The 27,354-nt window shown below is 48.9% G+C and overlaps 1 protein-coding gene across 1 annotated transcript in view; it reads left to right on the top strand.

Annotated features, from left to right (window-relative positions):
- LOC122368040 (maltase A3-like) overlaps positions 1–27,354 on the top strand; it is a 65,801-nt gene that overhangs the window by 4,663 nt on the left and 33,784 nt on the right. The window contains exon 2 of the mRNA XM_043341636.1: positions 4,322–4,419. The gene's annotated coding sequence lies outside the window, so the exon portion shown is untranslated. The remainder of the gene's footprint in view (positions 1–4,321; positions 4,420–27,354) is intronic.

Here is a 27,354-nt window from a genome sequence, read left to right as displayed (position 1 = left end):
TCGACGCCTCAGACTGCGGAGTGGGCGCCGTCCTCCAACAGCACGTAGCTGGCGAGTGGCAGCCGCTAAGCTTCTTCTCTAAGACGCTTCAACCTGCAGAGAAGAAGTACAGCACGTTCGGGCGCGAGCTGCTCGCCATCTACCTGGCCGTCCGACACTTCAAGCACGCTATCGAAGGCCGGTCGGCAATTGTCTTTACGGACCACCGCCCACTGGTAACGGCCGTCGGCTCGTCGTCCGACCGCTACTCACCGCGAGAGGTCCGCCACCTGGACTATATCGGCCAGTTCGTGTCGGACATCCGCCATGTGCCTGGCAAAGACAACGTGGTCGCCGACACGCTGTCGCGCACGGTCTCGATGGTGGCCCAGCCGCGCCCCCCGCTCGCCGACTTCACTGCCATCGCCAAGGCCCAGTCCGAAGACGGCTCGCTGGAAGACCTCGAGGCCTCAGACACCTCACTGCGCCTGCGCCACATCCCGGTCGGCGATGGACTCCGTCTGCTCTGCGACGAGTCCACCGGATCGCCTCGGCCGGTCCTCCCAGAGGCGCTGCGCCGGCCCTTCGCCAAGGCTCTGCACGACCTGTCGCACCCTGGCGTCGAGGCCACCGTCAAGCTCGTCTCCAAGCGGTTCGTCTGGCCCGGCATGGATCGCGACGTGCGCCGCTGGACCCGAACCTGCCTCGCCTGCCAGCGCTGCAAGATCGGTCGGCACACCAAGTCCGACGTCGGCACCTTCCAGCCGCCTCAGCAACGCTTCGACCACGTCCATGTAGACCTCGTCGGCCCGATGCCTCCATCAAGAGGCCACTCGTACCTTCTGACGTGCGTCGACCGGTTCACTCGGTGGCCAGAAGCCATCCCGCTGCCAGACATTCGCACCACCACGGTGGCTCGAGCCTTCCTCGAGCACTGGATCGCCAGGTTCGGTGTTCCATCCATCATCACCACCGACCGCGGCGCTCAGTTCGAGTCTGCCCTCTGGTCGGAGCTTCAGCGGTTCCTCGGCTGCCAGCGGACTCGGACAACCAGCTACCACCCGGCCTGCAACGGCATGGTCGAGCGGTTCCACCGTCAGCTGAAGGCCAGCCTCCGTGCCCACCAAGCTGCCTCGTGGACAGACGTGCTGCCGCTGGTCATGCTGGGCATCCGCGCCACCATCAAGACCGACCTGCAAGCATCCCCAGCTGAACTGGTATACGGCTCTCCACTGCGACTCCCAGCCGAGTTCTTCGACAACAGCCGCACAGCAGACGCATCACCAGCCTCCTTCGTCAAGGACCTGCGACGCGCCATGGCTCAGCTTCGACCCACTCTGCCACGGACAACCAAGCGCGCCACGTACGTCCCGGAGGCGCTGAAGACGGCAAAGTACGTTTTCGTTCGGCGGGACGACCACCGTTACCCTCTGGACGCACCGTACGACGGCCCGTTCCCAGTCATCAACAGGACAGACAAGACCATCACCATCCAACGGCGACAGCGACGCGACGTCATCACCATCGACCGTTGCAAGCCCGCCTTCATGGACGAGGTGCCGGATCAACCTCAGGAGCAGCCACAGCGCGCACCTGACGTGCAGTCACCGGCCGCCCAGACAGGCGGCCCGGAGCTCCTGCTCTATGACGACACTCCAGCCGCCGCACGTCCTGCACCGCCAACACCACGCCCGGCGCCAACGGAAGCACCAACAACAAGACCGACAACACCGCGACCAGCAGCGCCATCGCGGCCAGCATCGACCACGGACATCACCACGCCAGCACAGCCCAGATCGATTCTCCGCACTCGCTCCGGACGCGAGTCACGACCACCGGATCGATTTCGACACGTCACCTTCATCGGCGACGCGTCTAGGGAGGGGGCAGTGTAGTGACGAGCTGTGCCCGATCGCGTAGTGTACATATGTTATGTTTGTTTGTGTATGTTTGTTGTCATATGTTTGTATCGTGTATATATTCTCTGTACCTAATGTGTCCGCCACTGCGCGTGTGGACCTCCAGGAACTGTGCACCGTTCTACATGATAGCGCATGCGCACTATTCGTTACCACTTGGTACTGTTAGTACAATGGTCGCCCAATTGTGTGCAAATACATTCGACTTCTAACTGGAGCAGGACTTTGAAGAAGAGAGGCGAAAGGAAGACGGAGGGGGCTGAAGGCTGACGACGGAGAGACACACGCACAACCGACCTTCAAGGTCGCACCGAGCTACGGTCGAGCGAGGTGGGCAACACGCCCTTAAAGACGCCTCTGATTGTAGCCACGCCGGTACCCCTGGTCGGACCCGGTATACTGACACGGACCTTGCCACTGGCTCTGGCTCAGGCTGTCTTAGCGGACACGCCTGCCAGTCCAGACGCTCTCCTAAGAGCGAGTGCTCGGCTACCGCCAGTCTGCCGGGCCCAACAGCGTTCTGCTGACACCCACCGATACCGCTCGCCGCACCGCAAGTGCCGCAGCGATTCGGGCGCTCCAGGCGAGCGTAACGGGAGTCACACCAGTCCGCGCCGCCAGGCTCTGCCCGCTGTTGTATTCACGGACGGCCCTTCTTTAGATTGCTGACACAGATTCCATAGATTGCACAGATCAGCAGGCCGTCCGTAGAATTACAATAGTACCTACCGTCTTCCATCTTCATACCAAATTTCAGATTGATATCTCGTTTTTCTGGCCAAGTTATAGCGAAAAAAAAAAAATACAAAAATGATGAAGTCAAATTTTTGAACTCAATTTTTGGCAATTCTAGACCACGTAGGGCAAAACATAGACCACCATTAGACTCCCCGTGACAAGCTGCATCGAATCGATACGCGTTTTTATGCAAAAATATCAACTTTGAATTTTGACCTAATTTGACCTGATCTTGACATGATCTTCACCAAAACGTGACCTAAGCTGGCCCCAAAGGCTGCCTGACCCACATAATCGTATTAGTCATGTAAAATGGACCATTAAACATGTATCACACGACACTTTCATATTGTGACCCCCGTGACCTGACCTCTGTGACCTGACTTGGTATCAGTGACCTCAGATAGCAAAGTATGTGTTTGATGAACAATGTGGAACAATTTACTATCGATGGTTTTCAATAACTTACCAATTTAGGTACTCGATTTCACGACACATTTCTTGAAATGCCTGTGAACGGTGAAAATCCGACCTTTGACCTGACCTGTGACGTCATCGGTTTGATTTAGGTCAATGAAATTTGGTCACAAGGTAGTTCCCCGGTGGGGCTATCAAACGCCGTTTGAATTTTGAAAATCGGTCTGTAAATTTCCGAGATGAGGGGGGGGGGGCGAAACGCCCCCCCCCCCCTACGGGTGGTAGGGTCCGCCGATAGTCCTACGGGGCGCGGGATAACTCTAAAAAAATAGGTGCACTACTACAAGCATAAATAACAAAATGTAATCTAACCTGTTCTAGATGTTCCCTAAAGATATAACATAACGTTACATGAATCAAGGTGTGGTTGGGTGTAAGTTGTGTTTTGTATAAAAAGCTGAAAACGGCTGTAGGTATCGATGTGTGCTCTCGCTTTTCAACCCTAAAAGGATGTTTTTTTTTCATTCATATTGCTGTTTTGTGAATTTCTTTCTTTATTTTTTTTTTTTAAGGTGCAAAAGGAGGAAATCACCAGCTGCTTGTTGACTGTTGAGTGTTAAGTGTTTACTCTACTATATTTGGCATTATGGAACTATAGTTCGTTTTTTTTTTCAAAAGGACTTTGGCTCCAAGTATGTTTTTCGAAAAAACACGCGTTTTAGCGAGCAAAACGAGCAAAAACTGAACCTGAGAAACTCGAACGTCGCCTTATTTTAACACGTGAAGTATTCCCGATAATTTCCATACGTGCGTTTTGGAGCCAGATATGAGAACAGTGGTGACGTCATGCTGTCGAACTTGTATTGCAATGTAACGATAACTATCATGGACGAAACCGCTTACTCGATTATAACCTCGACAACAGTGAAAAACGAAGTTTCCCCCAAAGTCGTCAAAACTTTGTCCCATCTGATCGTACGGACATTGGGTGCCTGCTGCCACCAGTGACGTCATCATAGTATGCTAATTTTTAAGGACACAATTTCCGGGTACTTACCGTGCACAATTTGAAATCGGATATTTTTTCGGTAAGAAATTCTTGGCCAGACGCTGAAGCTGCCAAAACTCACGTGAGAGCTTCGATAATGCACTTGGAGCCAGCGTCCTTTTGAAAAAAAAAACGAACTATAGCCTTTTGTTTTCAGAGCTTATTGCACAATCTTGATACACCCTAACACACCTAACAATACATATCCTTGCAATTACAGGTGAACTAAGGCAAATCTGGCCAAGATTTTGCCTGGACTCAGGACCACCATGTCCCTGTGAAAATCACAGCTGCAGCTCACACCTTGCATACATAAAGGCAAGTTAACTTGGGGATAACGCATGTGTATGCCCGTTAGACAATGCTGCCCCGTCTGACATGACAGGGTCTAGGGTGGGTGCAGTGTCCAGGGGGAGTCAGCAGACTGAAGAGGCTGCATGCTGTACAATGGGTGATCCTCCTGGGTCACGTTTCAGCTCATGACTACCTAACGATGCCGGGTATTAGCGTTCGGTGTTTATGGAAATGGAAGTAAAGGAGGACATCTCTGCTTATGTGTCCACTTGGAAACCGAGAACCAGTGTCTGGTAGAGACACACAGGGGAATATTGCATATTGTAAATAATTGCCGTGTTTTGATGCGGGTACTAGGCATTTGCCAGTGTTGTGTGGTTTCCCTTTGCATCTCCAATACGCATAAATATTGAATAGTCTTCCAATCGCTTGGGCTTATGTCCGAAGACTGATGTTAGTGCCCCTGCATTATTCACTAGTTCCACGCTAAGTACCGTAAACCAGAGCAACTTTGTACCACTTTTTAGGTTTTTGTTGAATATCTTTTTTAATTGTTGTCCAATCTGGCTAGTTTTTTGCAAGGTGGAAGCTACAACCTTTGTCAACAGTTTGCTCTAGAGTAAAAGAATGCTAGCATCTTGAGTTATTTTATTTTTTTTATTGAACAAGTGGTCAAAGTTGTAGAGGGGTTTTACAACTTTGTACCACTGATTATAATCCTATTTTATTCAATGCTAACGAATAAAATGGTATTTTACAGAGCATCTTTGGTCCACATAAGTTCTTTTAAAAAATATCCTGACACACCAGGACTTCAACTGGCTGAAAACAATCACAGAAACACTGGTTTACAATGGGGCAACAGATTCACAGTGAACGGCTGTTCCGGGCTTTGGATGGAGTAAAATCACATGAGCACTCTGGCTTTTAAATGAGCGGCTGAGTAAGAACCACAAAACTCAGCACCTTCAGAAGTCACTTGACAGTTCTCTAACAAATGAAGGTGAATTGTCCACGGGTGCCAACCGGGATGGGAGGCTGGAGCTTGCGGATGAGATGAAGAGTACCTCTGATAGGTGCGACCTCCCACTTTTTTTCTAGACTTTCCTGCACTTTCTCCTCCCATAGCATTAACAGTGAAGCAGGATCAAAGGATCGTATGGCACAACTCGGACCTGAAACAGGAAAAATCATATTGGATAGGTATGGAATACAACAGGCTGGGAAATAATCTGGATTTGGAGGGCTAAAAATGAAATATAGACGCAGCAGCATAACCAATCGACTATCAACATCAATAACTTATAGCATTGACTGTCATAAATGACGAAAAAAGTATGCTATAGTGATGAGAAGCTTCCTAAGAATGATTTCCTGGTGGACCAAAGTTGTAGCATTTTGACGGAAAAAGTGCTTGCAACTTTGACCACCACCCCTAAAAAATGACCATAAAAAGAAAATGGGGGTTTTCTTCCTCTAAGCCTTCGGAGAACTCATGTACTTACTGTCTAGATAGCCAGTGTCGCTCCAGTTCTTACCAGTTCCGCTCCTTACATCATCCTAGCAACTTCTGTTTTTTGCGCCAAAATCAAGGCTTTTATTATAAAAATTCTGCTGCTGTCAAGGTCACCTAACAAAAGCAGGTCTGTTCACACATAGTTAGGGCACATATTGGGCTAAATTGCCTGCATGAAAAAATGTCCCAAATATTACGATGGATTTTTTAAAAAATCAGCAAAGTATCTTTTCCATGGTGGACCAAAGTTGCACCGATGGACCAAAGTTGCTCTGGTTTACGGTACTACGGTCTGTACTACGCTGACCAGTGTCAGTAATGTAGGTCTTGCTGTGAGCTCCCAAACGCTTCCCTCCTGTCCGCTTGGTACCGGGGTTGGGTGGAGGGTCAGCCGGTGTCACAGGAGTGGCCAGAGCAGCTGCAGGCTGTAGCATCCGCAGGATCAGCTGGTGACGCCTGGGAAGCAGCTGACACTGCCAGCGGATCATCACTTTCAGAGGTGCTTGCAAACACTACCTCAAGGATATTTCCTGATTCATCTAGAATCTCCATGGCCTGAAGAGAATAAACGAAAATAGTGTCACCAACTCGGCTGGGAAAACTGAGTGGTTGGAGTTGGACGCTTTTATGGGTTAACAAATCACAAAGCATAACTTAGTGACTGTGAATACGACATCACAAAATCCGCAGACAAATTGATGCCTATATTTCAAAATATGTGAAATTTCTTCAAATCCATGTATGTGCTTCATAATAATAGATGCAAGTCTACATCACTAATTTGCTGACACATCTATAGAGCCCTTTTTACGGGCAGTCACATTTTAAATCCCTGAAAATAATGCTACGAAAATGACTAAGGCATTTGCTGCAGTTCGCCTGTCTTTAACCTACGCTGGGAACTGCAGGAATTTGAAATATAAAAATATTAAAGGGAAAAACACCCATTGCAGACTGGAAGTAGGTACTACAAGACCCAAATACGTTTAGTATTTGTACCCTAAATGATAAGACACTAGAGCACGCACTGCCGACAAGCTCATTTTAACATGCATACCTACCTACTTAGTTTACATTTCTGCACAGCCAGGTGTTGCATAATCGTGTGACAAAAAGAAATCACGTTGCAAGCATTAAAGCTTTGTGTTAGGTTTTATTAGGCTGGGTAAGCTTAGATAAAAGATAAGGTTAGTTTCAGTGCGCCAAGTTTAAAATGAAAACTATCAGAATTCCATCAACCGCAATGCAATTTTTGTGATAGCCATGATATTAATAATTTTTGGTACACAACTCATGGTTCTCCTTTCCCTAAAATTTTGTGACAGTTTTAGGCTATTTGGAGGCAGTTAATTGTTTCGACAAATGTCTGTCAAGTGAGAGTTACGGACCATATGATTAAATTCAGACTTGTGACAGGCCAGCTCAATAAAAAGTGCGCTCTCTCAGCTTAACTCCGTCTGAGTCAACTCGAAGTGCCAGTCGTGATGGAAGCATGTGCTGTTCATAGCTAAATATCGTGGAAAATTCGCCCGAATTGGAGCCCGTCTTCTCAGGTGGCTCCAGTGTTCACCCCGACAATCGTGACAATGAGCAGTCTGCTCACGGCTGGCACTTGACTTGCGTCAGCCCTTCTACGATGTCCGCTCGCAGCCGGGTACGTGCCGGCGAGAGAAGAGATTTCCCGACACAGAGAATATTCTCTCGCTCGGGCCGGGACTGGCCGTGATGGCGACGTGGGTCATCGCCGCCGCCTCGAGTTGCGGGAAGACCGCCTTCCGGCCAGCCCAGTACTTGAGCGGATCCGCGACCATGGGCTGCTGCTCCTCCGAGAGATAACGGGCCTGAGTTGGTCCGAGTGTAACTTTAGGTCCTCGTATTCTCTACGTTTATTTCGGATTTTTTTGCCGACATTTAGTTAGCTTCATAGATTTCTTTACATTAAATTTGAGGAGCCATCTGTTATTCCACTCTTGGAGTCTCGTAATTATACCGTTGTTTAAATCTCAAACCGATCTCCGGTCGCCGCGGCGGCACCGCGGCGCGCCGGCACGGGTCAGCGGCGCAATATCACCGATACAAATAATACTTGGCTTAAATGTAACATTCTCCCCACCAAATGTGGCTGGCAGACACATTTCAAACGCTCACACGACGCATCAAACACTACCAACGTATACAAGCACTGGAAGCACAGCAAAAGAAAGAAACGCTTCGCGCTCGATAGCGATCACTCACCGCCATCGCCAGCTCTCGACTTGCTGGCATCACCATCGCCATTGTTCATTACCGTCCTTCACTCGACTGCCGTCATCCGGAGCCACACCGGCAGCTCAGCGGCGTCCGCCAGCTTGGCGTACCCGGCCGGCGATAGGTGAATCCCGTCCTCTCGATAGCACCGGCAGGCCGGTATAGCACCGGCAGGCCGGTATGCATGAGTACCTGCCACTGCTCTTCTGGAGCTGTCGGCCCAGCGGCACGAAACGGGTCCCACGCGGCGGCTGGTGGAGCAGACGTCGCTCAAGGTGGAAGGCAGCCGTCTGCTCCCACCGGGTCCCCGTGATCTCCCCATCCAGTCGGGGGAGCGGACCGAGCACGACTATCTCCCCCGTTTCACCTCGCAGCGCCTGCACTACATCTCTGGCGTTCTCGGAGAAGTCCCGAGCTGTAGCTCGGGAGACCCGTAGCCCTGCTATAAACGTCGTTGCCAGACATCTAGAGGACGGCGGCGCCACGGGCCCTCCCGAGCCTCTCCGCCTCCGCCGTCCACTCTTGGAGGAGGCCCGGCATAGCCCGGTTCAGCGACTTCCAGGTTGCTCCGCCGCGGGCGCGAGAGAGGAACGAGTCGCCCCTGAGTCGGCTGACAAGCCCTCGCGGGCCACGGAGTCTCCCAAGAGGAGATGGAGCCTCGGCAGCCGCTGCTCCAGCCAGGACTTGGCGCCAGGGTCCTCAATCTTCAACACCTCCAGGATCTGAAATAAGAAGAAAACACGCATGTCACGAAAAAAAAAAAACAGTAGAAGACCGTTGGGGCATAGGCAGTTCAGTGTTGGAGGCTAACAAACCATACACAGGGGACGGATCTTCTTCGCAACCTTTCTGTTGGACGGAGTGTGTTATGGTGAGCACCAGGAGACATTTTACGTCACAACAATGCCTTTTAGGCAGGGATGCGGAGCCGTGGAAATTTCAGACGGCTCCGGCTCCGGCTCCGGAGAAAAAAATCGGCTCCGGCTCCGGGTGCAATGTCTGGCGGCTCCGGCTCCGAGTAAAATGGTCCGGCTCCGGGCTCCGACTCCGGCTCCGGCTCCAGTACTCAGTACATCCTCTATACAATCAAATACGGGTGGAAGGAAAAAAAGACGAATGGATTGGTTCACGTTGATTCTGTATTTGCATAACAAGGCTATTTTGAATTTGTATTTGTATTTGTATTTGTATTTACTGGAAACTCTCCACAGGTGGCTATTACGAGCCCAGTTAACGCGATGCATTGACAGCACAACATACATTTGCAAACACACGTACATGTAATGAAAGTAACAGAGTTGAAAACAAGCAGATAAGGAGGGTATTTGTCACTGTTCCAGCCTGGTCATGAGCTGGCGACGTGACGTGGAAAGTGTAGTCACACGCGAAAGTTTATTCCATGACACGGCGGCTCGGTAAGGAGAAAAAGTCGCCGCGCGGTCGTCAGCTGGAGGCGAGGGGGCGCGAGTACCGCAGCGCCGGCGGCGGTGGCTCGCGTTCGACGCGAACACACTGTTTGGCGAGGGCGCGCCATGGCTTTGAGCGGCTGGGGGGCTGCGGGGTCATGTAGAGCGCGGTAGATGTTTATCGCGTCGCGACGCATCACTAGCGTGTCGATATCGGGCCACCCAAGCGTCGCGAGGGCGGGGGATATATGGTCGCCTCGGCGTAAACCAGATACCAGTCGGGCGGCAAAATTTATGACCTTCTGCATTCGGTTCAGGCGGGTGCGTGTCGCCCCACCCCATACTGACAAGCAATACTGAAGGTGAGGGAGGACGTGGGTCTGTACAAGAATTTTGAGGATGTCATTTGAGAGGTGAGATCGGATTTTGAAAAGAGATATGATTATTGCGTTGGTACGCCGGGCGACTGAGGATATGTGGCGCTCCCAGGTGAGTGTCTGATCGAATTCAACGCCCAGGATTTTTAGATGTTTTTGTGGCCGGATTTCTTCGTTATTTATTCGAATCGTGAAGGATGATGCTTTTTCAACTGCATTTACTGTGCCAATGATAATGAAAGAAGTTTTGCTTGCGTTCATTTTCAGACTGTTTCTACTAAACCATTGCTGAAGACATTCAACGTTATTTGCGGCTCGATACCTCAGCGCTTGGAGTTCGTCAGGATTGTTAGGTGCTGAGTCTAGGATTTGGGTATCATTTGCGTAGGATACTAGTCTACCATGGGGCAGGAAAGATGGTAGGTCGTTGATAAAGATGAGGAAGAGGATGGGACCGACTATAGAGCCTTGGGGGACTCCATGTGAGAGAGGAAGAGCCGCTGAGGATCCTCCACGGACAAGTTGGGAGCGACCGGACAGGTAGCTGCTGAACCAGCTGGATGATACACCGTACCACTCTAACTTGTCCAGCAGTATCGGGTGCTCGACGCTGTCGAAGGCCTTGCTCAAGTCGATCGATGTTAGTGACACAAGGTGACCGACATCAATGTTTTCAGCTGTCCATCCGACAATGTCGAGGAGGGCATCTTCTGTAGAGTGTGATGGGCGATAAGCGTATTGGGAGGGTGAGAGGATGTGGTTTGTGATAAGGTAGGAACTGAGTTGGGAGCATACCACTTTTTCAAGGATCTTTGATAAGGCTGGAAGAATTGATATTGGGCGGTAGTTGCTTGGGTCGTTGAGATCTGATTTGTGGATGGGAGTGACGACGGCGACCTTCCAGGCATCTGGAAAGGTACAGGTGGATATGGATGTGTTGACAAGGTGGAGAATATGGGGGACTATGACGGGGAGACAACTCCGGAGGGCGTGCAGGGGTATGCCGTCTAAACCTACTGCCCGTGACGCTCCGAGCCGAGATATAATGCGCGAAAGTTCTGGAAGGGTTACACAATGTGGGACGAAAGAGGTAGCACATACTCGATTTGGGCGAGGCTCGGCGCTGAGGCCGTGGTCGCGGCGAGCGGCGTGTGCGGCCTCCGCTACGCGAGCACCGACGCTGGCAAAGTGCTTGTTTAGAGAGTCTGCGGAGAGGCTGTTTTCCGCTGTTTTCGATTTGGAGCGGTGGCTTTTAGAGGAGAGGTCCGCGCCAAAGTCTTTCAATCTCGCCCAAAAGCGCCTTGCGTCTTGTCCTAACAATTCCGTGAGGTAGGAACGACGATGCTCGGTCAGCACAACTTTGGCCCTATTGCGCAAGCGACGGTACTCGTTTTTGTCCGCGTCAGAATGGGTTCGATTCCAAGCGCGACGCGCAGCATCTCGCTCGGACATAACAGTTCTTACTTCTTCATTTTTGAGCCAGGGACAGTATGGGCGCTTCACACGTTTAGTTGTAACAGGACAGTGTACACTAACTACGTTATTCCAGATGTTCATAAAGTATGTCAGTTTCGTGTTTATATCGGGGGCGAGGTAAAACGAGTTCCAGTTTGCACACAAAATGTCGAGGGAGAAAGCATCCCAATCTACTCTGTTCCATGCACGTGTCTGAAAAGTCACAGGAGCTCTCCGGGCTCGTCTGGCGGTTGTACGAATGATAACAGGAAAATGACCAGTTAAAAGATGAGTATGAAGTATGAACAGAGGCTCTGGCATCGATGACAGACGAGTCAGATATGATCAAATCGAGCAATGCGGGCGATGGATGTGGATGTGTGATATCAGAAACATGTTGAGCAAGATTTAGATCATTCAACAACGCATTGAAATTACGACATTCGGCAGATTCAGCATTCATAAGGTTCACATTAAAATCACCGAGGGCTAAAACACGATTGCCTAATGCAAGTGCGATCTCAAACTGATTACGAATGCAGTCTAATTGTTGTGCGTTCAAAGCACCTGGTGGTCGGTAGAAAGCACCCACAGTCACGGTCGCTCGGCGGGCGCCGCCCACGGACAGCCAGAGGGCTTCCACGCCGGAGCTGTTGTTGTCGCTGTTGGTGTCGTGGAGGCGGGACGTGCGCAGCTCATCAGACACCAGGAGGGCCACGCCGCCCCCTCGGCGCCCGCCAGGACGGTCGCATCTGTATAATGAGTACCCCGGCACGATGAGAGCGCCGTCGAGGACAGAATTAGATAGCCAGGTTTCGGAGATGCATAAAACTTCAATTTCTTCGCTTTGCACAAGGTGGCAGACCTCGTTTAGCCGAGGAGCGAGGGAGCGGGCATTTATGTGGCCGACGCAGTAGGCATTACTCTCTGTCTTATCTTGTTGCAGTAGGTGGGTTTGGTGCGCGGTCAGGCGGGGCGGCTCCAGGAGACAGCGAGCTGCAGGGCGGTCCAGGCGCGCTCGGGGTGGGGATGGGTGGCGCCCTACACGGAGAGGTCCGGCTGGGACCCCGACGCCGGGAGCGGTCAGCTGGTCGCCGCTCCCTCGTGCCTTGGCGCGGCGAACCCGCCACCCGCCTCGGCACCCCCGCCTGGCCGGCCGCCGGGGACGTGCCCCGGCGACCGTCCCACCGTCCGGCATTGTTGACTTTAGCCGGACGGTGAGCCCTCGAGCGGCCCGGGGTGAGGGGTGCAAGGTAAACACCACCACAAAAAACATTGTAAAATTAATAAGTACACTAATAAACGCTTCGATTAAACAGAGAGCTATAAACAAGAAGTTTTAAATTACCTCTTTGCCTTGCAGCCGTTTGTGCCGTCTTCGTCCTCGGTGTCACTAGAGTCACCGTCCCTGTGAATAGAGACACTACTGAAAGACAAACTGTCAACCGCTATTTCTCATTTGATTTGCTAGTTGGAACACCTTAAGTGCGTGTTTGTGTCTTAAGACTGAAACACTTTTCCTCTTTGACTCTTTCCGCATTGAGGAAATCGCATGCGAGAGCCTATTCAAATACATTATAATTTTTCCCGCATCAATCGCATGCGGGAGGTGCGTGCGATTGATGCGAGCGTGCTTCCATCTATTTGAATTGGCTCTCGCATGCGATTTCCTGACTGCGGAAATAGTATGTTTCAGGCTTTAAAGTCATTAAAAGGTCAATTTGCATTGATTGCTTAGACTCATTTTTAAGCCATAGCAATGGTGGCTGTGACTTACCTCTTCGGCCTGAGCCAGGAAGCTGTCGTTAGAGCGGTGACTGCCGTCGGGGGGGCGGTGGGGCGAGAAGACGGGCCTTCCAGCGGATCGTAGTCGGCGCCGTTCCCGGCTCCCTTGCCGTCCCCGGCGGCGTCTCCGTCTCCGGCGGCGTTCCTGTAAATTAAGATTGAAAGTGTTACTTAAAGATGTCAACTACCATAATTGTAAACTATCTGAATTCTGACTTGATCTGAAAGAGGTTGCACTGGTTTGATTGACTCATTGCATTATTGTCATGGCAATGGTGGCTGTGATTTACCTCTTCGGCCTGCGCCTGGAGGCCATTGATGGAGCGGTGACAGTCCTCCGGGGGACAGTGGGGCCAGACGACGGCCCTTCCAGGGGATCGTAGTCCCTGTCGCCGTCCCTGGTGGCGTCTCCGTCTCCGGTGGTGGCATCAGCGTCCCTGTGAATGAATTTATTACTTAGAGCTGCACTGTTAACTACAGAATCCTAATCGATTTGCTTTGTGAAAAATGGAATTGCGTTTGTGTTCCTTAGAATCATGAATAGACAATGGCGAGTAGTGTTTGATATTAATTTTAACAATTTTAGTCACCATTGCTATGAAAACCATGTCCGATGTGATTCGATGAACACTTACAGGGTGTCCGGAAAGTCCTGGCGCTTCTATTGGACGCCGTCTAACGCGTGCTGTGATTATTGAACATTCAACTAATCACCACAGACATGACCCCTTGTTGGCCACTTAGCCAGGGGTCGTGTTAACATGGCCTTGAAATCGTTTTTAGTGACGGGTGGATGGGCGAAGATGCGCCTTGTCGCGGAATGCCTGCGCGCGGCGGCCGGGTGCGGCTTGAACGATATGCGAGTTACAGCGCGATGCGGCGGTTTTTGGCGCATGGTTGAGCAGGTGAAGGCTTATTCCGACTCGGGAATTCCTTTAGAAATATCCCCCAGACCGGTACGACCGCGCTATGTCAAAAGTGCCGAGAATTTAGCGGCATTTCCGCGGTAATCGAAGAAAATCCAGAGGTGTGATGGACAAAAATGTTCCATATCTTCGTCAATTTTAGATAAATTAAAACGCAGGCTGGTCCACGAGGAAATCCTGAACAGCCCGAGGGTCAAGGTGACTTGCCCTAAGGGTTACTTCGCATTTCACTTTTCGACAGCACGAAGCGCCCTCCAACAATGCCGCTATCGCCCAAGCCATACCTACTGACGGAGGAGCTCGGCGGGCCAGATCACTTTGGCGAAATGAGATTAGGCCGCCTCATTCGCCTAACCTTAACCCGCTTGACTAAGGCGTGCTACGCGTTTTGTAGAATAAACTCTGGACCACCTGTCATCCCAACCTGGAGTCGCTGAATACTCGCTACATGGCAGCATGGGAGGACTTGGGAATGTCCTACATCGTCAAACAAAACACGCAGGTGCTTCCGCCCTTGCGTCGAGGCTGTCGTCGGTGCCGACGATGGTTATATTGAATGAGCACTTAGCAGATGTATATGGTTTGGTGTCCCTGATAATTGTTTTGATCTTTTGTTGAGTATCTATCAACCAGAGGCATTTGTTTTCAAAAATGTTGGAAAGCGCCAGGACTTTCCGGACACCCTGTATAGTCATGTTTTTCACGTACAGCCAAAAACAATTGAAATTAAAGCTAAGGTAAAAACTAACGACAGAATACACACCCCGTACCCCGATCGAGGTTCAGCCATGCCATCATCACATCCAGCACCCGCCCTTGGATCGCGGCATCGGTGGCAGCCTGGTGGCGGCGGTCGTAGACCCGCTCCGCCACCCCCAGGCTGTGGCGGCGGTAAAACGCCGCCCGCCGCGAGTCCTCAGCGGTCAGCAGGTTCTTGTCGGCCAGAGTGAGTGTGAGGCTGGAGTGAAACTGGCGGCAGATGTTCCCGCCGCACATTCGCGTCAGCTCACCCTTCTTTAGCCCCACAAAATCATCCTCGATTCCCGACAGGTTATGCGGCTGCAGCCCGGGAAAGAGGAGGTCGCTGTTGGTGGCTGTGGGCAGCAGCGAACGGGCGCGCTGTACAAACAGGCTCACTAGGGAGGCCTGTTCGGTAGACAACACAGCGGTGGTTGCACCCATGACGCGCCGGTTTTTCCCACCCTCGTACAGTACCATCGTGCGAGGTCCGTTAGATTCGCGCTTCTCCCACTCCTCAAGGGTGATTCCCGTCCACACGCCGGTCCGGTGACCGGAGAAGAGTACGATCTCAACGAACAGGAACTGGCGGGCACTGCAAAGAGAGAACACCCACACAAACACATGTAATAAGCATCAAACCTCTACCGATCAAACCAAAGTAAGATAATTTTAAAAGTAAATTAGATTGAAGGCCGTTGTGGCAATAAATATGGCTAGGAATTTTATTGTTGTATTTGTATTTGTATTTACATATAAGAGCGATCCAGTTCCGTCTCGCATGTCAGACAGTCTGCCGTCCAGGTGGCGGATCAGGCACGCCCATGCCGCCAACAGCGATTGGGCCTTCGGCACCGCCTCCTTGTATATGGTGTTTATGCCGGCCCGAATCGCGTCAAGGTGTTGCTTGTTGCACATTATGTAGCGACAGTCGGGTACATTGATATTAAGCCTGGAGAGGAAGCCAGCGATTTGGGCGGCGTACTGTTGTTTGTACTTGAATGCTTCTCCTAACGTCCAGTCCATCATCTGGGGTCCGAGGGCGGCCACACTGCGTTCGAGAAGGCGATCGTCCGCCATGCCTGCCTGGAAGTCCTCCGTAGGCGGCGCCACTTGGGGGGCTACGCCCAACACGGGCACGCCTGCCCGCTGGGCGTCGTCTGATCTTGTTGACACCGTGCGGTACCCCTGGCCCATCAGCTGGGCCACCAGTGCACCTCGGCCATCTTTGGTCAGGCCGGCGTGTGCCTTCGCTTGTCTGACGTGCTCTATGACAGACTTCCTTAGCCCTTGCTTTTTGGCTTGGATATTGGTGCCGCACTCGCTGCACACGGCACTTCGCTCTGCAGTCACGTGCTTAAATGACTTTAGATGTCTGCTCCGCAGGAAGCATGCAGCACCCTTTACGCAGCCGCCCGTGCCGCTGCTGAGATGGCGGCCGATTTTCCGGCGCGCCACCAGTCTTCCCACAGCAGGGCACCAGTTGTAGCCAGACTTTACCGGCGTCCACTCCTCCGTGGGTGACCAGAAGGTTAGCTCGCCCACGGGAGCCGCGACCGGTGGTGCTGGCGGGCTCGCCGGGGGGCGACGACCGCTCGGCTGGGCGTCTTCTTTAGCATGCAGAGGGAGCTCGATTTTGGCGAGCTCCCTGGTCTCTTCGTCGCACGGCTCCCATTCGGAGACATCCGACTCATCGTAGCTAAAAGAAAAACAAACGAATGCATAAGTTCAAAGTTTCACGTTTCATCAAGAACACTCACAATTATTATTTGTAGCAAGATAAGCGAACATGAGTAGTAATCCCACAGGCCGATGACGGGAATTCACGCAACTAATGATTGGTTAACGTGAGTACCAAGAAACAGCACAGCCAGCGCAGGGAGTCAGCTGCAATGTCCCTCGTTTGTCTGGCAACAATGCTCAACTCTCGTGACACATCCAACCAAAAACGCTGTTATTCGCATTCTTGTCCTAAGGTTAGTTTATCGTTAGGCAACTCCGTCTTTAGTGGACCTGGTCTTCAGTGGACCTGCGGTCCCACGGAGGTCGGCTGCTGGTCGCGGACGCGGTGAAGACCCGGCAAAGCTCCTGAATGCAATGCTACAGGAGTTCATGGATTACACCATGGACATGAGGCAGGTGGAGGAGATATACCGGGAGGAGAAGCTCATCCGCGTCCGCTTCAACGCTGTCGGTGCTGGTTCTGACCGATATTTCCTCGTCAGAAACAAAACCAGGCTCCGGGGCAGCGGACTATACATAAATGAATGCCTCTCTCCACTCAGGCAGAGCATCTTTCAAGAGCTGACACAGCTGAAAAGAAGGCGCCAAATCAGCACCGTCTTCACGCGAGAAGGCATCTCATTCGTGGTGGTAGCACGGGGCGACCGTCCTCGGCCGATCCGTTCTCCGGCTGCGCTGGAGCGACTGATCCAAATCATGTCGGAGCCTCGAGACCAGAACGGCTCCCCAGAGCACCAGAACCAGCGCGCCGGCGCCACTGGAAACATCAGATCGCGGGAAGCGGAGTGGTCAAGGGAGCCGGCGGGCAGCCAGACACAGCGCCTGTCACAATACCGGGACGATGACGGAGCGGCAGATCCAGCCCAGACGGAGATACCGACAGTGGAGACTGCAGGACCGGCGATGGAGACCGCAGGACCGACGACGGAGACCGCGGGATCGGGCTACAATGACGGCGGACCGAGTCAGGGACGGACGACACCGGACGACGCTGAGAACCGCCGCCCTGAACCGGAGCCTGCGGCTGGTGGGCGGCGGTCCGTTTCCGTTGAACCACGCACGGACCAGACGAGCCACGTCTTGAGGGAGGAAGAGCGTCCCGCCGAGAATCAGGTACCTGCGGGCGGCGTCCGTCGGCGTTTTGGGGGGGACATCCGCCAATTTGTATCTGTATCTGCAAAGCATAGCAAATGTGATTAAAGGTTAGAGTAGGTATGTCAAGAAAAATGGGTCAGCTGGGAGGCGTTCTGCCGATAGGGGGTAAAACATCAGGTGGGGGGTCATACGGGAATGCGGGAAAGGGACTTCGCCGAAGCGGAGGAAAGGCTCACCTACCCGGAGATGCGATTGTAGGCTTCTGGGTTATTTTGTTCTGGGAGGCATTAAGTTTAGATATTGGCTATGTTTGTGTCGTGTTTTTCAAACCGTGTGCAAATTGTTTATGGCACTTCTGGTGCGGAATTGCATGCCTTGTTTCGTGCAGTGTTATTGATTGGATGTGTGGTGTACATATGCATCAAGAACAGGCAGAGAGAAATGGGAGATCCCAGCTACGGACAGTAACAGCTCACTTGTTTTCATGGTCACAAGGATTTATATTTAAAGTCGGATGGGTGAAGTAAAAATATGTTCCTTTAACTGTAGGGGATTGGGAACGTTTGAGAAAAGAAGAGATGTTTTGAATTACCTACGCCAGAGTGATTTCAACATATGTCTTTTACAAGATATACATTGCAAACCAGAAATGCAAAATTACTTCCGAAATATGTGGGGCGGAGACGCAAAAATAGCAGGGTTTTCACAGAATTCGAGAGGGGTGGCAATTTTATCGAGGGCAGTGGATTTGAAATACAACGACATACGCATTGATGAATTCGGAAATTATATCATTGCAAGTGTGGTGATTAATGATCAGCTTGAAGTTATATTAGTGAATACATATGGCCCAAATATAGATGATCCCCATTTTTTTATTAACGTGTGGGATATATGCGAAAAAATGAAAGGAGAGAAAGACGTGCCATTTATTTGGGGTGGAGATTTAAATATCACTTTAAATTTTTCGATAGATGCCCTTAATTATTCCCAACAGCATAATAAAAAAGCCACTGATGCAGTAAAAAACATCATGAATCGTAGTGATTTGATCGACATTTACAGGGAAATTAAGGGCGAAAGGCAGAAGTTTACTTGGAGAGTAGGCAATCCTGTTAGAAAGTGTGCAAGATTAGACTACTTTCTTACGTCAGAATCCCTCATGCCAATGGTAACAGATGTTGATATCATTCCAGGTTATCGAAGCGATCATTCTATAATTACAATGGAACTGAACCTGACAGAGCAAAAGAGGGGGAAAGGGTTCTATAAAATGAACACATCTTTGCTAATGGATCGAGAATATGTACAATTAATAGAAAAGACAATAAGGGACACGATTTTAATTTATGCTCTTCCAGTTTATTCAGTTACTTTTGTCAGAGAAAAACCAACAGAAGTTGAGGTGATGATCAGCTGGAGTGCATTTTGGGAAGCTCTGATTCTGAACATGCGTACTGAAACGATTTCCTATTCAATTCATAGACGTAGGAAGTTAGTAGAAGAAGAGTTCAAAGTAATTAAGGAAATTCAAAGATTGGGAGATCATGAAGAAGGCGAGACGTCCGACGAAGTACAGTCAAGACTATCAGTCTGTAGGGAAAAATTAGAGGGCCTTAGGAAAATAAAAATGGAGGGTATTGTGACACGAAGCAGGGCTCGCTGGTACGAGGAAGGCGAGAAATCGACAGCATACTTCTTGGGGTTAGAAAAAAGAAATTATGTTAATAAAAACATTGCTTGCCTGTGTGATGCAAATAATGAACGGAGAACAAAACAAACAGAAATAATGGATATATTAGTTCAACATTTTTCTGAGTTATTTACTGAACAGCCCATTGATTGCACAGAGGCGGAGAAATTTGTAGATGATCTACATATGGAACAGCTCTCACAAATACAGTTTAAGGAATTGAATAGACCGGTGACGCTTCAGGACCTTACCGATTCCTTAAAAGGAATGTCGAATAATAAGGCGCCGGGAACAGATGGATTTCCAGCAGAATTTTATAAGTTATTTTGGAAAGACTTAAAACTTTTTTTCCATAGAATGGTAATGGAAAGCTATGAAAATGGTAGGCTACCAACGTCTTTAACTGAGGGAATTGTAACACTCATTCCAAAACCTCTGAAGCCTAAAGATGAGATAAAATCATATCGGCCGATAACGTTACTAAATTCGAGCTATAAGATAGTTGCATCTGCAGTAGCAAATAGAATAAAGAAGGTCTTACCAGATGTTATTGGTCATGAACAAACGGGTTTTATACAGGGTAGATTTATTGGTGACAACACTAGACTTACATATGACCTTATTCATCATTTAAATAGTACAGAGAGAAGTGCTTTATTTCTTAGCTTGGACATTCAGGATGCCTTTAATTCAGTTAACTGGGACTTCATTCGCATAATGTTGAAGAAGTTAAACTTCCCTGCATTTTGTATTCGGTGGTTCGATACGCTTTCTTCAGAGGCTGCCTCATTGATTGTTTATAATGGACATATATCAAAACGGATCAAGTTAGGAAGATCATGTAGACAAGGAGACCCTCTTAGCCCATATATTTTTGTGATTGTAATGAACGCATTGCTTCAAAGAATTAAACAAAACAGAAATATTTCTGGAGTCAGAGTAGGTGATTTGGAAATCAAGATGTCTGCTTACGCGGACGATGTGATGTGCTATTTAGATGGTAGCGTGAATAGTTGTAGGGTTTTATTCGAAGACTTAGGAATCTTCGCTAAATACTCTGGATTAAAACCTAATATTAAGAAGACCCAGGCGTTTTGGGTAGGTAAAGATGCAGAAACAAGAGAGCCAATTTGTTCAGATTTGGCTTTAAGATGGACAAAGAAACTTCAGGTTCTGGGAATCAGTTTTGCTAATGACGAGACTCAATCAGTGGAAGAGAACTATGGCAGCAAGCTAACGAGAATTAGTGCAATTATTGCCAGCTGGAAAAGACGCAATTTGTCGCTGGGTGGTAAAATCATAATCATCAAGACGTTGTTACTACCGATTTTGACACATATACTTACATCACTCCCCAGTCCGCCAGAGGAGTTTATGAAAAAGTTGAAAGCGACATTATTCCAGTTCATTTGGAACGGAAAAGTTGATCGGTTGAAAAGAAGTAGTATTTATAGAGATCATTTAAAGGGAGGGTGTAATATGGTAGATGTTGACACGTACGATACCGCCCTGAAAGTTACATGGGTGAGGAGAGAAATCATGGGTAATCATGACTGGTGCAAGTTGTTTAGGCAAGAAATAGCACGATTCCAGTTTATCTGGGAGCGCAATGCAGATTCATTATTGGAAATGGGAAGAAATATGTCCAATAAATTTTGGACAGATGTTGTACGAGCAATGGCAAAATATGATCAGAGCATCATGGTGGACATAGAAGATGTTAATCGACATTCCGTGTGGTTTTCAAATCATACAAAATTTAGAAACTATGAAATAAAAGCATGGAGGCAAAAAGGAATAGTTTACATCAATGACCTATTAAGGGACAATGGAGAAATAATGTCCTTTGAGGAAGCAAAAGCTACTTATGATCTGAAAGGGACAATAATAGATTATCTAGGTTTGGTACATAGTCTGCCTGTTGAATGGAAAAACAGACAAGGCAAAGTAAAGGAAGCATATCCTATTATTCACCCAAATGTTCAAGCGATCATTAGTCAGAAAAAAGGCAGTAAGTATATTTATAACACACTTCTACATCATAAATTCAAGGGAAGTAAAAATAGTTGGGAGTTGGGTTGGGAGCAAGAGATGGGACAGATTGACTGGTTGAAAGTATATGAAGCAAATCTTAGACTAATTTCGGTTAAATATCGAACACTACAATACAAAATTTTAACGAAAATTGTGGCAACAAAACGTTTACTTTACCAAATGGGCATAACCGTATCGTATAGATGTGACAGATGTACGCAATGTATCGATACTATAATGCACAGATTCTGGTTTTGTCCATTGATCAGAGCATTTTGGAAGGACGTTGAAACATATCTGAGGAACGTAGGCTTAGTTCAAAACATGTCTTTTTTTAACTTAAAAATGATAATTCTAGGAAATGATGAATTGCTGGCTATTAATCATATCATCATCGTAGGCAAAACGATGATTGCTGGTAAATACCTACTTTCTGTTGACATTTTATTAACTATATTGAAAAGGGATATGATCACGGAAAAACACATAGCGCTTAAAAGGGGAAAATTACGTGACCATGAAAAGAAGTGGGCAGGGTTGGTTGAAGCATTTGACCGGTCTAGCTAAAAAGGATTGTAAAAGTGTGTAGGATGCTGGGAGTCACCAGGCGATCAGTTTATTCTGTTGTTTCTCTTCTTATCTTTCCGTGTGAAACGATGTCATAAGCTGAATACATCGAAAAAAAGGCCGATCAAAAAAAAAAAAAAAAAAAAAACTCCGTCTTTAGAAATCACTGATATCTCTCCAATCACTGAACACAATACGACGAATATGATTTTTTCGCTTGGTAAGCTTACTCGAGTTCGCCGGAAGCCACCGACGGTTCGGGAGATGCCGGCGGCTGAGCGGTCGCACCCTCCCGCTGATCGTCCGGTTCCGTTCCGGCGCCTTCTCCGATGGTGGCGGGGATACTGTCCCTGCGAATAAAAAGGTTACTGTAAGATAAATTGCTAACAGACATTTTGGGTAACTACACGGAATGCCCCAGCAATGGCCATCGGTCGGGAGCGACGGTATCTACTCATACCAAATAAGGTTTCAAAAAAGCCCAGCTTTGCTTGAAAGATCTTGGGTGTTGGTGGCGTTGCGCCGTACGCGTCATACCTTATCGAAAGCTCCTGTGGTCGGCGGGAAATGATCTAGGGTTGCCCCGGTGATAGGCGACAGTTGTAACTAATACTCCACCGCTCGAGGCAGACATAGCGGCCAGACAAACGAACATCTCACCCCAAGACGGGGACGAAAGTCCGACATCTATCATCAGTGTCAATGGAAGGAAATTAAAATGCGTTTTTTTCTGGACGGACACCATTCTGAACACTTCCAAACATCTATTAACAATTCAACATGACACACTGAACTGGAAAATGACACCCGACGTGAAAATGACGTGACCCTTCCTTATATCCCTGAGGTCATCTCAGGTCACAAAAGGGAGCCTAACAGTTTTTCGTTAATAACTTCCGGTAGGCGCATGCTAGAGCGATGATCGACTGAACGGATCGACTAACATGCAACATAACCTTTTCCGGTCAGGTCTTGACCTTGACCCGGTGTCAAATTTCAAAATGAAATTTCAAGGTCAAACTATAGTTTATTCTACGAGTCTTGATAAAAAGAACATGATGGCTGGCAAAATAAATGTCATGACTTTCACGAGTAAAAAGCTATGGCAGAAAAAGAACTTTTTCATAAGTGGCTATTATTGGAGTTTTTGCCCTCTGGAGAGTTTATGCTAAGCCGTTGACCTGAGGTCAAATCTGATGACTACTTTGGCGAAAAACGTTGAAAGAGCTATCGAATGCGCTTTTCCGCGGCGCTGCAGCTCTATTAGTTCCCAAATTATGCGCCAGGTTTTCGAAAATTGTTCAAACAATCCAAACTTGACCTTTTATGACCTCTGGCCACCTGAGCTTTGACCTGACCTTATAAAGACCAAGTATTCTCGTCATTTTAATTGTCTTCCCAATGCCGCCTACTGCATGTCGCTACGTGGCCCAGGTGCCGAGTTAGACGGGGGTGTTCAGACACACACCCCCTGCCCCGCGCGGAAGGCGCTGAGCACCGGCCCAGCGCGGGTAAAACTGCTCCGTCTCCGTCTTTACTGGGTGGGCAAACACACTCCACTGGGTGGGCAAAAATCGCTACTGGGTAACATGTTATACGAGGCCCTGATACTAACACAATGCAGTTTTATCTAAAAGAATAGCATGTGAGGTCTGCCTTAACCCTCGCCCGTATTGGTGTTTTTCCAGCGTGAACGTACCTATAAGAGGGGGTCCGTTGAACCCCCCCCCCTTGCCGTTTCGCCCCTGAGCGAGCTAACGGGTGGCCACTTGAAATCCGGAAAAAAGTAAAACGGCTGTATTTTTCTCAAAACACGTACCATCGTAAAACCAAAGACATCCTCAGAATGCCCAGACCTTGGGGCGTCACTGTCCATCAGTGCACCGCTGAAGAAGCCCCATGGCGGGCAGCGCTGCGCACGCGCTGAGGGAGGTGCGCCATCATTTTGCGCGGCACTCCCGGGTCGAGAGATCTGATGGCGGAGCGTATCCGGCGGATCAGCTGGTCTTCGGTCGTAGCAGACCAGCCTCCCCGGTACACTTCTTGTTTGATTATGCCCCACATGTCCTCGATGGGCCGTAGTTGTGGAACATTTGGTGGGTTGTCTTCTTTGTAAACGAACGGTATGTCCAGGTCGTCCAGGAGCTGCGTGGTAGCGCGAGCGTAGTGAGCTGTTGCCAAGTCCGGCCAGAATATGAAGTCATTCTCTGGATATTTCTCTCTCAAAAACGGCACCAATTCCTTCTTGATGATCTTTTCTCGGTAAAAGTCTCCGTCCACTGTTTGCGATTTTTTCTGAAAAACTGGGCTTGACAAGCCCCTGGGAGATATGGCGAGCCAGACCATTACCCGCTTCGGGAACTTCATTGTCGGCTTGAATTTGACATGTTCTGGAGCATCACCAGCAGGCCCAGCGTAGAAACCGACATTTCCTGGCATTTGAGCACCTGAGTAGGTAAAGTATGATTCGTCGTCCATCACAACGTCAACTGGCTTACTGGCGCACAACGGACCGCGAGAGAGGTTTCGGATTCTTGTTTTTTGAACCATTGCCTGTTTCAAAGTCACTTTTGGTGCTTTCTGTCTTCTTTTGTATGTAATGTCAGCTTCTTTCAGCACCTTTTGGATCAAACTTCTGCTGCAGCCGAATCTTCTGGCCAGCAATCGTTGGCTGACTCCCACTTTGTTCTTGACCGCCCTGATCACTTTTCTCTTCTTTTCTTCGGTCATTTTTGTCACAGCCTTGCCAGGTCCTGTATGTTCCATCGGTTTTCCTTCTTCTACTCGTTTCACTACATCATAAATTGTGCTTTTAGCCACTCCCATCAGAAAAAAGTGGTTCACAATGAACGATTTTGGCCTATCAGGGTTTCTTTTAATGAAATCATGAATGAGTTCGCGCACTTGCAGCTTATTCAACGTCCCCATTTTGTCTGATAACTTCCGTATTGTTAGAACAATCTCGATAAAAATTGGCACGTGGGTAGAGAATTAAATGACCTTCAAAATGACGAAAAAAAAATTGTTCTACCTGCCTTAGTTTTGGAGATATACCACTTTGAAACACTTTCCGGATTTCAAGTGGCCACCCGTTAGTTAGAGCTTCGCGGAAAAAACGAGCGTGTTTCCCGTGACGTGAAGATAAACTGGTAACATTTTGAATAAGTACACGTTATGCACCAGCCACGACTATCGTCCAGGCACAGTGACATGTAAATCACTAGTGATGTTATATTAAGGTTAAAATACGATTAAGCTGACATGACAATCGAGCTATTAAAACATCGCCTGCCGGAAAGAAGCGATCGCTGCACGGAGGAAAAACCGTTCAGTACAAAAATGACTTCGGTTTTTCTCTATAAAACTAACTGACTGACTGACTGACTGACTGACCTGTAAAAAAAGGTAAGATCAGCTGACCATAAAGGACATCACGTTGTGGAACTATAAAAAAGGTAAGATTAGCTAACCATAAATTACATCACGCTGTGGAACTGTAAAAAGGTAAGATTAGCTGACCATAAAGTGTGTTAGTTTTTAGTGAAGTATCTGAGGCTTTTAATGGGAGGCTTCCGTGGAGTGGAGGGCACAATTCATAACCAATTCATACACAGAAGCCTTGCTCGCATTGATTTTCTATATCTAATTTAAACATAAGTTATAGTTAAATGGTTAGCCAGCTTACCTCACGTCTTCCTCCGTATCTGACAGATGAAGAAGGAGCGGAGTGCCGGGTCGGGAATCGTCCATGGCGGCCATCTGAGTGTTTGAAAAGGAACATATTAGTTACGGAAAATCTTACTACCGATACCAAACCAAAGTCCCATACAAAGATACCGAAACCGAACCGACTTGGAAAACTGAAGAAAATAACGACTTTCTACCGAAGAATCCCCAGCCTCTTTTACATTAGCGACGATGCATTCACAATACCAACAAAATATCAAATGCATTAGGATTGAAAAAGCTTACCAAGTTGGTATCGGTTTGGTATTGGTATATCAACAAGTTGGCATCTGATTGACATCTCTAGGACAAACACCAGTAAAGTATCAACCAACACAAGGCTAGTAGTGAATACCACATGTTTTACTGCCTTGTACTGTCAAACCGAACTAGGTCAATAATTGTTTTCCTCTTCAAAAAAGGAGCCGGAGCCGCCGCCTTTTTTGACGGCTCCGGCTCCGATTCCGGGCTATATTGTTTCACGGGCTCCGGCTCCGGCTCCGCACCCCTGCTTTTAGGGCCCAGTTGTCCACTCGCACTTCCCACTGCCTCGCGGAATCATGACACGATCTCTCTGAGGCGCATCGCTGTCGGGCCAATCTCGATCACAGAGCAGCCGAAGCAGCTGGTGCACAGTTTCTCAAAACATATGCCGCGCAAAATTTAGTTTCTCGGGCCCAAAATATGAAAATTGCCCGTCTGCTGGCATTTGCTGGTTAAGCTATTATCTTGCGCCGGCGCCGCCCTTCCCTATCCCTACTTAGCCCTTTCCGAAAAGGTTAGTGAATACCGCGGACAGCAAGGCTGACAGGGGACAGCGAGCCTTCTTGCAATCGATTTTATGGTAGTTTTTTCAGGGTAAACGTTGGGGCGCCCAAAAACCCCAATTCATCATCATCAGCATCATCAGTTTTCTGACTCACTTCATTTCATCTCTCAATGGGCAGTTTCAACAAATTCCAGAACCCCAGACGGGGAGCAGGTTAACTTACCTTCAGGACAGGCACACGTCTCAGCGATGCGCTGAAACCAGGCCTTCGGATTTCAACTGGCTTCCGCCTGCCTGTCTCTCGTTTTTTTTTTCGGGCTCGACGTCCGAGTTCCGCCCAGAACTATGGCGCGGGGAAAGAAAGTAATAATGCGGCGCAATAAGTCAGCTTGTAGCCGTTATCAACGCCAGGGGGTCATATCGGTCGGATTGAAATTCAATGTCTTAACAAATAACCTGTACCAAATGTATTTATGCAAGCACACATTCTGTACACGTATTGTCGCCACCGCCTTCTGCGGCCAAGGCCAAGATGTCCGCATTGGTCTCGCTCTCTGCCGTGCATCCTCTTTTTAGCGCTGTGACATCTCAGAGTCCGCGCCGCACGTCCTCTTTCCAGCGCTGAGGCAGTGTCAGAAAGGTGGCTTGGCAATCTTAAGTTCCCTTTTTTTTTCTTAAATAAAAAACTGATTACTATTGGGTTGCACTATTATCTTTTGTAAGATAAGAAGGTTGCGGGGGAGGGGAGGGAAGAGGACTACCGGTTGTCCGTGTCCCACCCGATGCCAAATGCTTACCTGCTTACCTGCCTTTTTAATATTCTGCTACCTAACAACACTCTTCGCGGGTCGTCCGCGACTAACTGAAGTGGGTGCTGGCCTC

This window comes from Amphibalanus amphitrite, unplaced genomic scaffold (assembly GCF_019059575.1).
Source record: "Amphibalanus amphitrite isolate SeventyFive unplaced genomic scaffold, NRLGWU_Aamphi_draft 000917F_arrow, whole genome shotgun sequence".
Lineage (NCBI taxonomy): Eukaryota > Metazoa > Arthropoda > Thecostraca > Balanomorpha > Balanidae > Amphibalanus > Amphibalanus amphitrite.
The sequence above is the reverse complement of the archived record's forward strand: the minus strand, read 5'-3'. Positions and strand labels throughout refer to the sequence as shown.